Source organism: Schistocerca gregaria, chromosome 1, assembly GCF_023897955.1.
Source record: "Schistocerca gregaria isolate iqSchGreg1 chromosome 1, iqSchGreg1.2, whole genome shotgun sequence".
NCBI lineage: Eukaryota > Metazoa > Arthropoda > Insecta > Orthoptera > Acrididae > Schistocerca > Schistocerca gregaria.
Genome location: NC_064920.1, coordinates 446791771 through 446807276, shown reverse-complemented (window position 1 = coordinate 446807276; position 15506 = coordinate 446791771).

Genomic DNA, 15506 nt, shown 5'->3' with positions numbered 1-15506 from the left:
GCAGATCTCACGTTCCCACTGTAGGAACTCAAAACGGGTAAATTCAGGTCCACACTGGTGTGACCTGAAGACAGTTCAGGATGATTCAAAGTAAACATGGCGATCACAAACGACTATTATTATTTAATGCGTACCAGTACATCGAGAAGAATGACAGAAAGTGTAAAGGGAAATTAAAAATACCGATAGTTGCAGTCGCCAGAATAGCCGTACGTATCAAAAGTGCAGCATCTTTCAGGACGGGAGGGTGCACCGTCCCCCGGATCGAAGCCGCCCGGCGTGTTAACGACGAGGCTCGATGTGCTGGCCAACCTGGTTGTGGCATGTCGGCTGTTTCCCACATCCCACTAGGCGAAAACGGCCGAAGTGGCGCAGTGGTCAGCAAACTGGACTCGCATTCGGGAGGTCGACGGTTCACTCCGCGTCCGGCCATCCTGATGTAGGGCTTCCGTGATTTCCCAAAATCTCTTCAGGAAAATGCCGTGGTGGTTCCTTCGAAAGGGCACGGCCGACTTCCTTCCCTAATCCGATGCTACCGATGATCTCGCTGTTTGGTCCCTCCCCCAAATTAACCAACCAATCAACCCACTAGGTGTATACCGGGATGGTATCCAAGCTATTACCAAATTACACGAGCCGCAAATATTTGAAAAACTGTCATCCCCTTCCACATAACACACTACACACAGACACTTTGCGTTCACATTTTCCGTCCCGAGGGGGGAACCCGGTCATCCCTTAAACTAGCCATGTGAAATCTGTTAATAACCATGCTGACCCTGCACCGATGCTGGACGGAGACAAATGAAGAAGAAAATATCGATAGTTATGCATGTGCGTTGAGTCAGAGATGTGCGGCGAAAAAAAATATCTAGCAGTATGCGTATGGAGGAGCTGAAAAGGAACGACACAGTAATCGCAGATAAGCTAGATTGAAGTTCATTGGAAGAATTTTGAGGATCTATAGTCCAATTACTAAACAGATAGCTCACAAATCTCGTATTTGACCACTACTTGGACATTGCTCGTCATTATGGGATACGTACCTATATGGGTTGATGGAGGGAAGAGAAGATCCAAAGTAGGTTATCGCGTTTCGTTACATGTTCACGCAGTTGGTGGGAAAGCGTCACGGAGGTTCTAAGCCAACTCCAGCGGCGACCACTGCAAGAAAGGCTTCTGCATCACGTTATTGTTTATTGTTAAAATTACGAGTGTGTAAGCTACCACACTAGAACTGTCAGCATACGTAATACTTACTTCTGCGTATATCTCGTGAAAATACCAAGAAAATAAAATGACAGAGATTAGAGCTCATACGGAGGTTTACGAGCTATTGGAAGACGAAAGATGGGAAACGAACAGTGTTACATAAAGTACCCCCACCCCACATCGTACGGTGTCTTTCGGAGTATAGATGTACTTGTAGAAAAGTTACGTGTCGAAAAGACAGATCCCGGAAAGAAGACATTCTACGTGTTGGAATTTAACAATATTGAAGAACAGATTCACCAGACTGATCATCATCTAACAGATCCTCGATTTACTGTTCTATTCTTCTCTACATTATTCTCGTCAGCAACTTGAGTGCATGAGTTGTTCAGCTAATTGTGCGATAATTCTTGTCAGCTGACTGTACTGTAATTGTGGCATTTGTCGGCTCTTGCAATGTTGGTAATTGTGTGGATGATGCTTTTCCGAAAGTCAGATGGTATATCGTCAGTCTCACATATTCTACACACCAACACGAATAACTTTTTTGATGCCATTTTCTCTAGTGATCTTAGAAATTTTGGTGGAATGTTATCTGTCCCTTCTGCCTTAATTGATTTTAAGTCTTCCAAAGCTCCTATAAATTCTAATTCTGGATCCCATGTCTCTTTCCCAACGACTTCTGTTTCTTCTTCTGCTACGCCACCAGATAAGTCCCCCCCCCCCCCCCCCCCACACACACACATAGAGGCCTTCAGTGTAGTATTCCCAATTGTCCGGTCCCTACTCTCATTGAATAGCTGAATTCCCACTGCTCTCTTAATGTCACCACTCTTTACCCACAATTTCGTCGAAAGTTGTTTTGACAATTCGCGTCCATGGCTTCATGGAATCTGCGCCACAATGGAACCCTGTCACCAGCTCTCACCAACCGATATAGTACCCCCGAATCGCAACAACATTACCAGATAGCTTGGGCAGTTTGGAAAGACAGACTGTTTGAGCAAAGGAAGAAGTACCAAGCAGCCCATATGTACCAGCACAAATCGATGAAAGAATCCTCATTTCGACTGAATGTAATCCACTGAAACCGACGTATCCCGAGCAAGGAGTTATAAATGCTGTAAATATGGTTTGAATTTTTCTCGAAACCAGGCTGAAAGTGAAACCATAAATAACTCAGATTTGAGAAGATTCTAGGCAGGAGGATTACGTCAAAAGTACTGCAATACTGGACACCAGAGAAGACGAAAGATTTGCTGCACTTCTCATTTTGTACGACGAGACAACCTTACAGGTGCCACTGTTGACTGCCTCACCATTCGAATATGGCGTGAGTTTAAATGAATATCAACAATAATCACCGAAATTTCAGGGGTTCTTTGCGATGTTAGCATAGAAAAAGCATTTTCCGTTTTTCTTCATTAAACTCTTACCAATAAATATCATGATACGAATTCCACTGCTACATCTTGTGGCAATATGGAGTGCATCCACGTTTTGGTATGAAAGACCACACATATCTTAACATCTTCCAAACAGTTGGATCAGTCGTACAGGATATAATGAATGTGAAATATCTTTTATACGTGTCTCCTTTGCTGAAAACAATTCCAAACCCCAAAATGCGCAGTACTAATGCCCTCGCGTAGGTGAATTCACATTCATAATTTATGACGTGAAACGAATATTCGCTTAGATGCTGTGCATGTGACCAGTGATGTAGGTATGGGAAAAAAATTGAACTTTCTTTTACATCCATTGAAATTCTTATCGACGTATCGCTGTGTGAGAAACAGTTCCAGCCGTTTGCAATTACTATGTTCGTTTTGAATTATCCGTACTTTCATACATGAAATGTAGCCATATATGTAGTTGGAAAGATTTTTCTCACCGATGGGCAGATATATACAGACCCAAGACTACAGTGAGGTGACAAGTCATTGGATAGAGTAATGCATATGTACAGATGACGGAGGTATAGTAGGGTAGTGGATTAGTGGAGCTGTCATTTGTACTCAGGTGATTCACGGGAAAAGATTTCCGAGGTCATTATGGGAATTCACGGACTATGAGAGCGGACTGGAAGTTGGAGCTAGACACATGGGACATTCCATTTCGGTAATCGTTAGGGAATTCAATATTCCGAGATCCACAATGTCAACAGAGTTTGCTGAGAATACCAACTTTCAAGCAGTGCCTCTCACAACGGACAGTCCAGTGGCCGATGGTCTTCACCTTAACTACCGAGAACAGCGGCATTTGTGTACAGTTGGCGGTGTTAACACACAACCAACACCATGTGAACTAACCGCAGAAAACAGAATGGGACGTACGACGCAAGTATCCATTAGGACAGTGTGGCGAACTTTGGCGATAATGAGTTCCAGATAAGTTCCAATCTCAGTTGGTGAGAGATGATGGTAAGATTCGAGGGTGACGCAGACCCCCTGAAGCCATGGACCCAAGTTGTCAACAATGCACTGTGCAAGCTGGTGGTGTCTCCATAACAGTGTGGGCTGTGTTTACAGGGAATGGACTGGGCCTCTAGTGCAACTGAATCGATTATTGACTGGAAACGGTTGCGTTCGACTACTTGGAAGCCATTTGCAGCCATTCATAGACGTAATGTTCGTGAAAATCGGTCTAATGTTTATGGATTACAGTGGACATTGGCACCGGGTCGCAATTGTTCGGTATTGGCTTGAAGAATATTCTGGACTGTTCGAGCGAATGGTATAGCCACCCAGATCGCCTGACATGAACTCATCGTACATTTATTGGACATAATCGAGAGATCAATTAGTGCACAAAATCCTGCATCGCCAACACTTTCGCAGTTACGGATGGCTGTACAGGCAGTATGCCTCAATATTTCTGCAGGGGACTTCGAACGAGTTGTTGAGTCCACGCCACGCCGAGCTCCTACACTCCACCGGGCAAAAGGAGGTCCGACTCGATATTGGGACCTATCCCATGACTTTTGTCACCTCAGCCTCTATTACTCGTCTTTCTCTATAGTTTACCCTTATTTTCCTAGGAATTTTTACCGTCTTGCACAATTTTGCATTGTCTAACGCTTTTCCCAGACTGAAAAATTCTATGAACGTGTTTGATTTTTGTTCACTCTTGCTTTTATTATCAACCGCAAGAGCAGAACTGTTTCTCTGCCGCCTTTACTGTTCCTAAAGTCAAACTGATCCTCATCCAAGTGATCCTCGGATTTCTTTTCCATTCTTCTATGTATTATTCTTGTCAGGAATTGGGTGCATTTGTTGTTAACGTGATAATGCGATAATCCTCTCATTTGTCGGCTCTTGCAATCTTCGGAACTGTGTCTATGATATTTTTCTAAAATACTGATGGTATATCGTTATACATTTGGCACACCAACACGAATAGTCGTTTTGTAGCTTCCCCACAACGTTCAAGCTTCTGTCATTCCATGCTCCGACTCATATAACGTTATTCTTTCGTTGATTATTCGATATTTTTCTCATGGGCGTCTCCCCTTTGGTAGCGCCCTCCTGGAGACTCCAATGGGGTACTAGTCCGGAATCTTTTGCCAATGGAGAGATCGTCATGACACTTTCTCAATAACAAGTCACATGCCCTGTGGATAAACATTATATGATTTCTGTTTCCTTCTGCATCCTCATGCTATTGATCATTGCTGATTCTTACCCCTTTTGAGGACAGTTTCCCACCGCAAGGCCGCCATTTCTGATGATTTTTATCCAAAATTCAAGCAGTGGCAGAGTTTGAACCCAGCACTGGGGACATTTTGATTACTAGTCAATTACGCTACCCTTAGACATTGTGTGTATGCTACGTGAACCTTATTCAACCTTGATGATAATTACTGGATAATTAATTTAATTACAAACAGTAATTAAGGACCCCAAGGTACACTGTACATGGCGTCCACTAATACATTTTTAAAAGGGATCTAGAGGTGAATTATGACAAACGTAGAGAGGACAGCGGAAGATTTCTTTTTTAGTAGCTCACTGTCAAGGCCATGCAGCACTTCGGGCAACTGAAGCAACTGTACGACGTTAAACGTTTGTACAATTTGGGAGGGCATTTCGAGCAAAATATTGGTCAGCATGTGTACACGAAGAATTACGGGAACAGGTTTATAATCCAGAACTGTACAATCAAAGGCCGGCCGCAGTGGCCGAGAGGTTCTAGGAGCTACAGTCTGGAACCGCGTGACCGCTACGGTCACAGGTTCGAATCCTGCCTCGGGCATGGATGTGTGTGATGTCCTTAGGTTAGTCAGGTTTAAGTAGTTCTAAGTCCTAGGGGACTGATGACCTCAGCAGTTAAGTCCCATAGTGCTCAGAGCCATTTGAACCATTTTTTATAAATCAAAAATAGGTAACATTAAGAAAATATTTCAAATGCTACATTAATAAAACAACTTACTGCAGAGAAGGACACGTTTTAAGACTATTAAAGGCAAAGTTACTACTTAAAGTGAAGGAGAAAGTGATTTACGTAACTGAAACTGATTTAGAAAACTTTCTAGCCATCCTTGATTCTATAGATTCCCTGGGAAAGCGTAGTGAGATAAGCCATAGTAATAGTAATGGGCACTTACAATCCACAAATCAGCACAACAATGATCAAAATAACCAGAGAAATCGAGATTATAACAATATTAACTCAAATGTGCAGTTCAGCAAGAACAATAACAATTATCGACATCACTACAACAACAACCATTCACCGAAATCGAAAAAGAGTGGAAGAAACATAATAAATACTATCCTGGTTATAATTTTCATTACAATAACACTAATACAAATATAAATTCGTATAATCATCAATGTCATGGTAACGATACAGGGCAGTGGCAACAAAATCATAGTTACTCCCGGTACAGGATATGCCTATACAGAATCAAAAATTCCCAACAGTCACAAGAAGCGAACAGAATGCAAAGTTTGCAGCAACCCAAACTACAATGTACGGGTAGCTGAAGTCGTGGACGACAACGGCCCAAGTACATTAGCACAGTCAAACTAAAATGCGATCACATTCTGCACTCTAACGTGGTCGCTGAGCAGAATGGGTGCAGAACCACATCCATACAGAATAGTAGTTATGATAATCTGAATACTGATAACAAGTATGCTTAGGAATAAAGATGGACGAGAAATTAAAGAAGATTTATGTACAGAAATAACGAAGTATAAAAAACAAAATAGTGAAGTAGTATAATCAGCAGTTCACGCTACTATATATGATACACTAATTACAGTTATACTCGACACAGAAGCTACTATTAATGTAATGAACGATGTTTTCTGTAAAGCGATAAGTAGTGGGAATAAGATACCCATCTCACCAGGGAAAACATGTAAGGTGACGGATTCTATCGGTGCTCAGTCGCAGAGTATCATGGAGCAAATACAGGAGGAAGTTAAGATATGAAATGGAGCCTGTTTTACACGTCCCTAGCGGTGAAGAATTTGTAGGTAGTTTTTATACTGATTATAGAATTCCTAAAAGAAAAGACAGCCAGACTCGATTCAATATTATATGCAAGTATCCATTGTGTTAAGAACAGTGTGACGAGCAATACAATAACAGACGTAGAAGACGCAGAAACTGATGCTAGTCTTGTGGCCATGTAGGGTAAAGTTGGTCAGTCTGAATGTCCGGAGGAACAACAAAGGACACAATTCTACGTCGTCCTTGCCAAATATTTATCAATATTTTCTAAGAAACCTGATATTTGTTGAGGCATATATGTATAACATGGAATTGGTAGCCCATTAAAAACTTTTTAACACAACCTATTGTGTTCCGTGGGCAAAGAGAGAGGTGCTGAGAAAGAAATTAAAATGATATTGCAGTGGGAGATCATTGAACCATCTTATTCATCATATAGTTACTTAGCGGTGGGTAAGTAAGATTGTAAAGTGCATCTGGAGTTAGGTGCTCAAGTGATTAACCAGATACTTGCATCCTTACGTACACGTCCTGAGAATTTAGAGTAACAACTACAGAGCTTTTATGCTGCAAAATGCTTAATAAACATCGACCTCTGCAGATATTAATGTTGGAACAGTCACGTAAGTTCACAACACTTATATTTGCAGGTCGGTGCTATCAATTCCGATTAACACCGTTTGGTTTGAATGTTAGTGCTGCAGTATTTATTACTGTATTAGATATGGCATTAGGCCAAGAACTGAGTAACCAAGTAATTTTTTGTGTGGATGATTTGCTAATTACAACCTCTACTTCGGAGGAACATGTAGAGATATTACAAATGGTTTTAAACAGATTTTCAGAAGTAGGAGTGACTGTAAACCGACAGAAATCCAAATTTGGTATGTCAACAATAAAGTTTTTAGAGCATATAATTTCACCTAATGGTATATTGGCACAACCTAAGGAGCTTGATGCTATCTAGAGTTGCCCATATCCTAGGTACTTCTAAGAAACAGCTACAGACATTTCTTGGTCAAGCCTATTTTTTTCGCAAATTCATGCCTGAATGAACATCGAATAGTAATTCTCTGTCAAACTTATTTTGCAAGGATATACTGTACCTTGTATGTGGAATGAAGAACGTGAGAGACATTTTTATGCGATTAAACATGCTTTAGTTAATTCTAAGATCCTACACCATCCAAACATGAATGTAGACTTTTGGCTGGCTACTGATTTATCAGTTTATGGTCTAGACGCAAGTTTATCGGAGTTAGAAGAAACAGAAGGTAAAACCGAAGAAAGGGTTACTGGATTTTCGAGTTGGGTATCGTCACATTGCTAGCGACTTTATACTACAACAGAATTAGAGGTCGTACCAAACGTCTGGGCACTAAAGAAATTTAATTACTGTGTTTATGGAAAACACAGACGAGTGTACTGTGACTACCAAGTATTAAGCTTCCTCATGATTTATAATTGTTACATGAACGTTTAGCGCGTTGGGCACTTATCCCTGAAGGCTATGGCGTTGAAGTAATACACATAAAGCGTAAAGACAACATTGTAGCTGATGGCTTATCTTGGTTATAGTAAGGTTTACCACAGTACAACGATTTGGCTGAAAAGTCACTTGATTTTAAAGTATTGCTAATCAAGGGGCAAGTCAACAGACAACAGCTTTTCGCTGTGTGTAAAAAGTTCTTAAAATTACAGCAAGCTGATACGAAGTGGAAAGCAGTAAGATAACGGGTGATAGAAAATTGGAAAGACAAACTTATGCAATAATACATGACAACCTATTGTCTTATTTAAGTAATGTTACATCAGTTAGACGATCAGTGTGCGTTCCACCAGACAGTGTAAAGAAATTAGTACTGTAGACTCACATCACATGGGGGGGAGGGATTTTGTCTCTACCAAATGTGCCAAAAATGAGGATTATACTGTTACTTTCCAAATCAGCAGAGAAAGTACTGCAAATATTGAGAATATGCTTAACATATCATAGAAATAAATCAACATAAGCAAGCAGCTAAACCGTGTTACATCCCATTCTGCCTACTAAATCTTTACAATTATCACGTTTCGATACCTGTGGCACTTTTCCATCTGCGCAGGGAGGAGTTAAGTATTTAGTAGCAATTTATTATGTATTTTCAGAGTGATTGAGACTGTATACAGCAAAATCTACGGCAGCAGCACCAGTAATAAAGACTATAATCAACGACTACATACCACGTAACGGCAAGCCACGAACGAATTTGTCCGACAACGCATTAAACTTTACATACGCTAAATGTAAAGCACTCTTAAGGAACAAAAAGATTAAACAAATTTTGATCTCCAGATTCCATTCACAATCAAATTGTGTAGAACTTATTTTTCGAGAAATCAATAGTTTTGTCAATGCACACAAAGTAAATGGGGAGAATACGTTGAACCGTTTGAACAGATTCTAAACTGTTTACAACATTCCTTGACAAACTACGCACCTACAGAAATACTGATAAAACAAAAGGTATCAAACGAGTCGTTAGACTGCTTCCAAAAATACACAGGGAAGAGGATCACTGGGAACATGAAGTAAGAAAAGTGTTAATATATCTTAATCAAAAAGCTAAGATAATGGAAGCAATGTATGACATAAACCTACACAACACACAAAAATTTAAAACTGGGGAAAAAGAACTATCCTAAATCTTCTCTGATCAAGAAGAATAAGAAATGCAGCATCTGTACACAGGAGCCCATACAATTACAAATATACCACAACATGGAAGCTATTTTCCGGTATACTCAGAGTCTTTAAAAGCATCATAACGATATGAAGAAGTATATTATTAATTCTTTTCATTATGTAGTAGTAAGTTTTTCTTTCCAGCAATTAAACCATTTGCTGCTCAGTGTGTAAGATAATTTTTTTACAGTAGATATTAAGATTTTCTGAAGGCTGCACTGTGGCAGCCACTGGTATGATGCTATAGAGAGACTTCCACATTAAGCAGAAATACTTGTATATATGTGATAGTAGTTGACAAGAAATATGTTAATGTTTCAGATTTTAACCATGTCTATGCTCAGAAATGTGCCTTTGGCATTGGCACAAGCCGAGCACAATTTATGTGGCAGAATGATAAGAAAGGAGCGACATACCCTTTAGAAATATGACAATGATAGAAAGCATATGCACATAGAAAGGAGTATATGTAGAAAGTCTGACAATTTCCTGTTATACTTGATTGGAAAGTAATGTTGATGTCTGTTTTTACTATGTAATAAGTATCCTGTACCTTATTCGCAGCCGGCCGGTGTGGCCGTGCGGTTCTAGGTCTGGAACCGCGTGACCGCTACGCATAAATAATCATTTTCAAATATGAACATAGCTCAAGTTAGACTGAATGCTCAAAGCAAGGTAGTGTTACACGCATGCTTTCACCGTTCAAGGGGGCAGTATGGCGCCTCTTTTCTTAAGTGTAAGGGTTTTTGCGCTGTTTTTCTATGGTTTCTTAGTTATGTATAAGTAATAATACTTAATGCTCAAGCACAGTGACTAATATTATGTAACAGTAAGGAGAAACTAAATAGTAGAGACATAATGCAAATCACGTCATAAATTGATGAGAATGTTTTTTCGCAATTGATGTACAGGTGAGGAAACAATGTAGACTCTTTGATTGTCATTCGCATTCGCATCCCATTCCTTTGCTGATTTGCTTCTGATTCTGACTGCTGTTCGCTGCTGCATTAATGTAAGTGTATGTTCAAAATATAAATTTAGAGCAAGGAGTTACTCAAAATTGGGTTTGTTATTTTAGCAGTCCCTGACACAACTTAATTTTAAAAATATAGGGAGGCAAGCGGCATTTGATAAAGACGAGTTTTTTGTGGGAGAGTTGTGAGTAAGCTTTACCATCATTTAACCCTACTGTATATCTGGAAAAGCAATCTACAATTTTTGACATCTCATTAAAGAAAGTCGATGATTTTCCTTGTAAGCGGAATGGTCAAATATTTTGAGTGATCTTATTCAAACCCCTCAAGCCGAAATCACAGAGAACTTCAGCTTGGAGTGGACCTGTTTTATGAAGGACATTTATTGAGATAAATTATGGAGTATTACTATGTTTTATCTCATTACAGTTTCATACGAAAGAAAATTTCCTTGATAATTTATGAATCAAGAATACAGCACGATCACATTGCCGTTTCGTGTAGGATTTCATTGTTACAGCTGAATAAAAGTAACCATAATCTCCCACCACATGCGATATTTAAGCATGAGAAGTAAAATTTTTTAAAAAACATATATTTTAATATTTTTTATTTAGAGTTAGTAGGTAGAATGTGGCATAAATTATTCGAGTTCGACGTATTACTAGAGAGTGTCCCTTGTTGTTTCTATAAATCCCTATTTTGTTTGGATAGCTTTTGGACATCAATCGAAATGTTATGATGCTGTGATTGTAGACTAGGTACTGACAGTGATAAACCATAAAGCTGTCATACTTTTTGTCATTTCATCAGTTCAATTTCTGATATCGTTTCAGCTGATAATTTAGTAGTGACTGCTTGTGATACATTGTTCATATTGGCTAGGATTTTTTGCACATTTGCCTGCATAGTGAGTTCACCAGAATTTTGTGCTGGCGATAAAGCCATGTCAACTGAAGGTTGAACTGCATTTGATTTAAGTCGGTTGAATATGAGGCTGACAAATATTATTTTCAGCTAGTGCACTTATTTCGCACTCTCCATCATAATATTTTCCACAATAGTGTTGTGTTTTACTTCACTGCTTTCTTCTTCTGAAAGCACATTGCTAAGATTTACTTCGTCTATTATTTCTTTCTTTCTGAGCTTCAGCAAATATTTAGAAATTAGCAAAACGCTGTGGAGCAACATTTGAATTTTTTTTAATAATGTTAATTGGCAATGGAAAATATCAGCATTGTCGTTGCAAGAGGACTGGAACACAGCTAGCTCTTACTTCAATAATGGAACATGCCATTACGAGCGATATGGTAAAAGTCGTCTTAGATCAGCTAAATTTTCATTAATGTGTTCGTTAGTGTTACATATAAACTGTATAAAGTGAAAGTGTGTGGCTATGCAAGACGGAAAGAATAATGTTCTGCATAATTTGCAAATAAAGGCCTAAGAAAAGCAGGCTAGCATCCAAAACCTCAAATAACGAAGTTCAATAGTGATTCTTGTCTTACCTGAAATATTTCTATGCTGCTCCGACATCTGTTAATTTTAATAACTTTTCCAGATTGCTTTATTATATATTAATGTTTCCATTTATTTCATTTCTCCAGTTTCATTTGCAGGTCGTGTTCAGGTAACAATCTTTTCAGCAGTTCATCGATCATGAGAAGAAATGTAGACCTTTAGTACATCGAAACTCATACAATTTTACGCAAAACACACACACACACACACACACACAATCGCGCAGATGCGGTCGTCAGTTTGAGTTGACCACTACCTGTTGAGAAGGAAGAAAGATGAAGCAAGTAAAGAGTAAAGATTGTAATTACTTTCGCCTCTTCAGGGCCAATAGCTTCATTTTCTGGAAAAGTTTCGCTCCACGAAGAACATTACTCACAAAACTTTTTTCAGAAATCTTTTCTGCTTAAGCTCTTTACAGATCAGTGAACAAAAGGCATGTCAAACTGGTCAGACTGGACGACTGCACCAGATACAATTATTTTCTCGCTGGCTTGGAGACATAGAGCATATCGTTTCCTCTTTGAATCCAGAGTGAGTGTTTGTGTTTTTTGGCGAGGTTGCTTCAAAACTCGTGAAATGGTATTGTTTGTTGTTTTAGCAGTCTGTCGTTAATAAGTCTGGCCAATGTTTTAATTATTAAGCGCAAAAACAAACAAAAAATGTATTTAGTAGATAAATAAATCTACAAAACCGGTTCTGGTGTTAGTAGACACAAGTGTGTTTCCACGGTAAAAATATGAAAGCTGTTAGATTCGCCATTTATGCTAAAAGGCTGTGGTCTTATTTCATCCAAACGAATTTGTGAAATGTAAAAGCTACAAACAACTTTGGATAGCAACTGAAATACAGTAAACAGAATTAGGCGATTAAAATAATTATACGAAACTCCAAAGCAGCCTCAAGATGATGGGAAGTGAATATGTTGCAAGAGTTACCTGAGGATGGAGGAGAAATTTGTTTCACTTATTTACAGTTTATCGTGTGCAAATAATGTCACAGATTTGCAGGTTAATTGTGGAATAGCGTAAGAAAAAGTAAACTAAGGCATGGCCTTCAAAATTTTCTGAGCCGGGGCACGTGGGCTCTACAAGGCCAACTTAAGGAGATTAGGAGATAACTATACTGGCTGACGTCGGAGAGTATTTGCCACGTTAGACAATCCATTTAGTTTTGTATTGACCTGTCTCCCACAAGGCTACCGTGGGTCTACGACACGTGGAACAACGCTGTGTGAATCACCAATAGACTTTAAAAGGACATGTCCTTGACAGTACGTGAGAAGATGTCTTTCGGACATTACGTAACTTCCTCACTTCATTGTACATGTCTGTAACATCTTACTATTTTATATCCCAAGCATTTTTTTTTATTTGGATGTAAGCACCGCAATCTACTACGATTACTCTTGTAAATAAATAAGGAAATTTTATAAAACGGTGAGACTGTATCACGAAATATCAAACCTGTGTTGACTCAAAAATGGGAAATGCTTGATAACGTATTCATTAGAGGAAAAGGTGTAAAAACGCGGACGATTATAATATTGGGAAACTCTCACGAAGAGGGTGTGGGAAGTTATGCAGTCTGGTGACCAGGACTGAAAAGGTACCTGTTGTCGATAGACGTTAGCAGTGTCGAGTTGGAAACATTGTTTCAAGCAGTGTAGTTACAGCGTCAGTTATTGTGTGAATTGGTCTTTGTTCAGGACAGCAAACGATTGGCAGGTATGTGAAATCATTTTCATTTTAAATCCCTCAGATTGGTTTAAAACAATTTCTCAGTGAGCCTTAAGCTACGTTTAGAAGCACATTTTACGTTACACAGGCTTTTAGGTTACACGTGATAGTAGCCATGTTGCTTAAGAATGGTTGGTGTAAATATGGGCCCATTGGGTTGGTCTAAAAATGGGACTCCTATTGAAGGAGGGCCCATTATTACGTCATCTCTTCTTTTAAACAAAGTAAAACATTTAAATAATGTTAAGGGGATATGGTTGTCAAATTTTGTTTACAGTACATTTGTACAACTCACACAGCAATAAACAAACAACTAGAATTTTCAAATTGCGGTAATAAACCCTAGTGCTTTGTTCCATCCTTCCAGAATACAGAGAACGAAGAAGCGCTGTGAATATAAGAACCAGAGGCATCAGTGGGATGAATCTCAGATGGTACGTGCCATAGCAGCTGCAGCAAAGGAGATTTCTGTGAAAGATGCTGCATGAACATTCAGAGTGCCTCGCAACATTTCTTAAATTTAATAAAATCCATGAGCATGCCATTCAAGAGACAAAGCTTTGAAGGAAACCGATTTTAAATGCAGATATCGAAAAACAGCTAGTTTCTTATCTTCTTGAGAGGGAGCAAAAATTCCTTGTGTGCACTTTGGCGGATCTCAGAAGAATGGTATTTTTACTTGTCCATAGAAATAGTTTGACAACCCCTTTCAAAGGAGGAGAACCAGGACGAGCTTTGGCTGACTTTTTCTTGAGAGACACAAGGATCAGCTGTCAGTTTGCAAATCTTGTGGAACTTCATATGGCAGAGTCTTAGGCTTCAATAAAGAGAATGCGACGGTTTTATTTGATTTATTGGCAGACACATTCAACATACACTCATATCCAGCAAATCAGTTGTATAACGTGGACGAGAAAGCCCTGTCCCTTGTCTAAAGCAAAATTCCAAAAGTGATACAGATGAAAGGTAAGAAACAAACTGCACCGGTAACGTCTGCAGAAAGAGGGGCTACAATTGCAGTTAACGCATGCATGAGCGCTTCAAGACATTATGTCCCACCAATGATAATGTTCCCAAGAACCAAAATGTCCCAAGCTCTAATGAGAGGCTGCCTTCTGTTGCAATTGGTAGAGCCCATCCTTCAGGATGGGTTCAAAACAATTTGTTCACCGAATGGTTCGTTCATTTCATTGAGAAAATAAGTCCGACTGGAGAAAGGCCTGTTTTCCTCACCATAGCCAGGTTCAAAATCCAAATGTGATTGACACCATGTGACTATCATCTCACTTCCTCCATACGGCACCCACAAACTGCAGCATCCAGATAAGACGTTCATGGGACCTCTCAAAACAGACTACAGCGAGGCAGTGAGAGTATGGTTGCATCACAATGGGCGTCCTCTCACACCTCACGAAGTTATGGAGGTTTTTGGACAAGCGTACCTTCGTACCCAATCAGCTGAGACAGCAATAAACGGATTTAAAGTAACTCGGTTATATCCTATTAACCGTTCCATCTTCACCGACGCTTATTTCATAGCTTCTGAGTTGGTTGTAGGAAAAACTTGCTAATGTTTCTGAGTCACATGCTGCTCTACTTGCTATCTCTGGACCGTCGACATCATCTGCTCTTCTTCTAGTTATCCCAATGCGCAGTCACATCAGCCTCTGTCGATGCCAGTTGATGAAGACATTGAAACACCAGGAAGTTCTCCACGGATTTCGACAAATGAAGTTTCACCATTCGACATACATCCTGACCCCAACCTTAAGATGAGAACCACAACGTGGGGACGAAAAGCAGCAACTGCATGCGACATCCCTGAAACGCCATACAAAGATCAGTTGACAAAGTCGCTTGGCAGAAGTGCTGTAC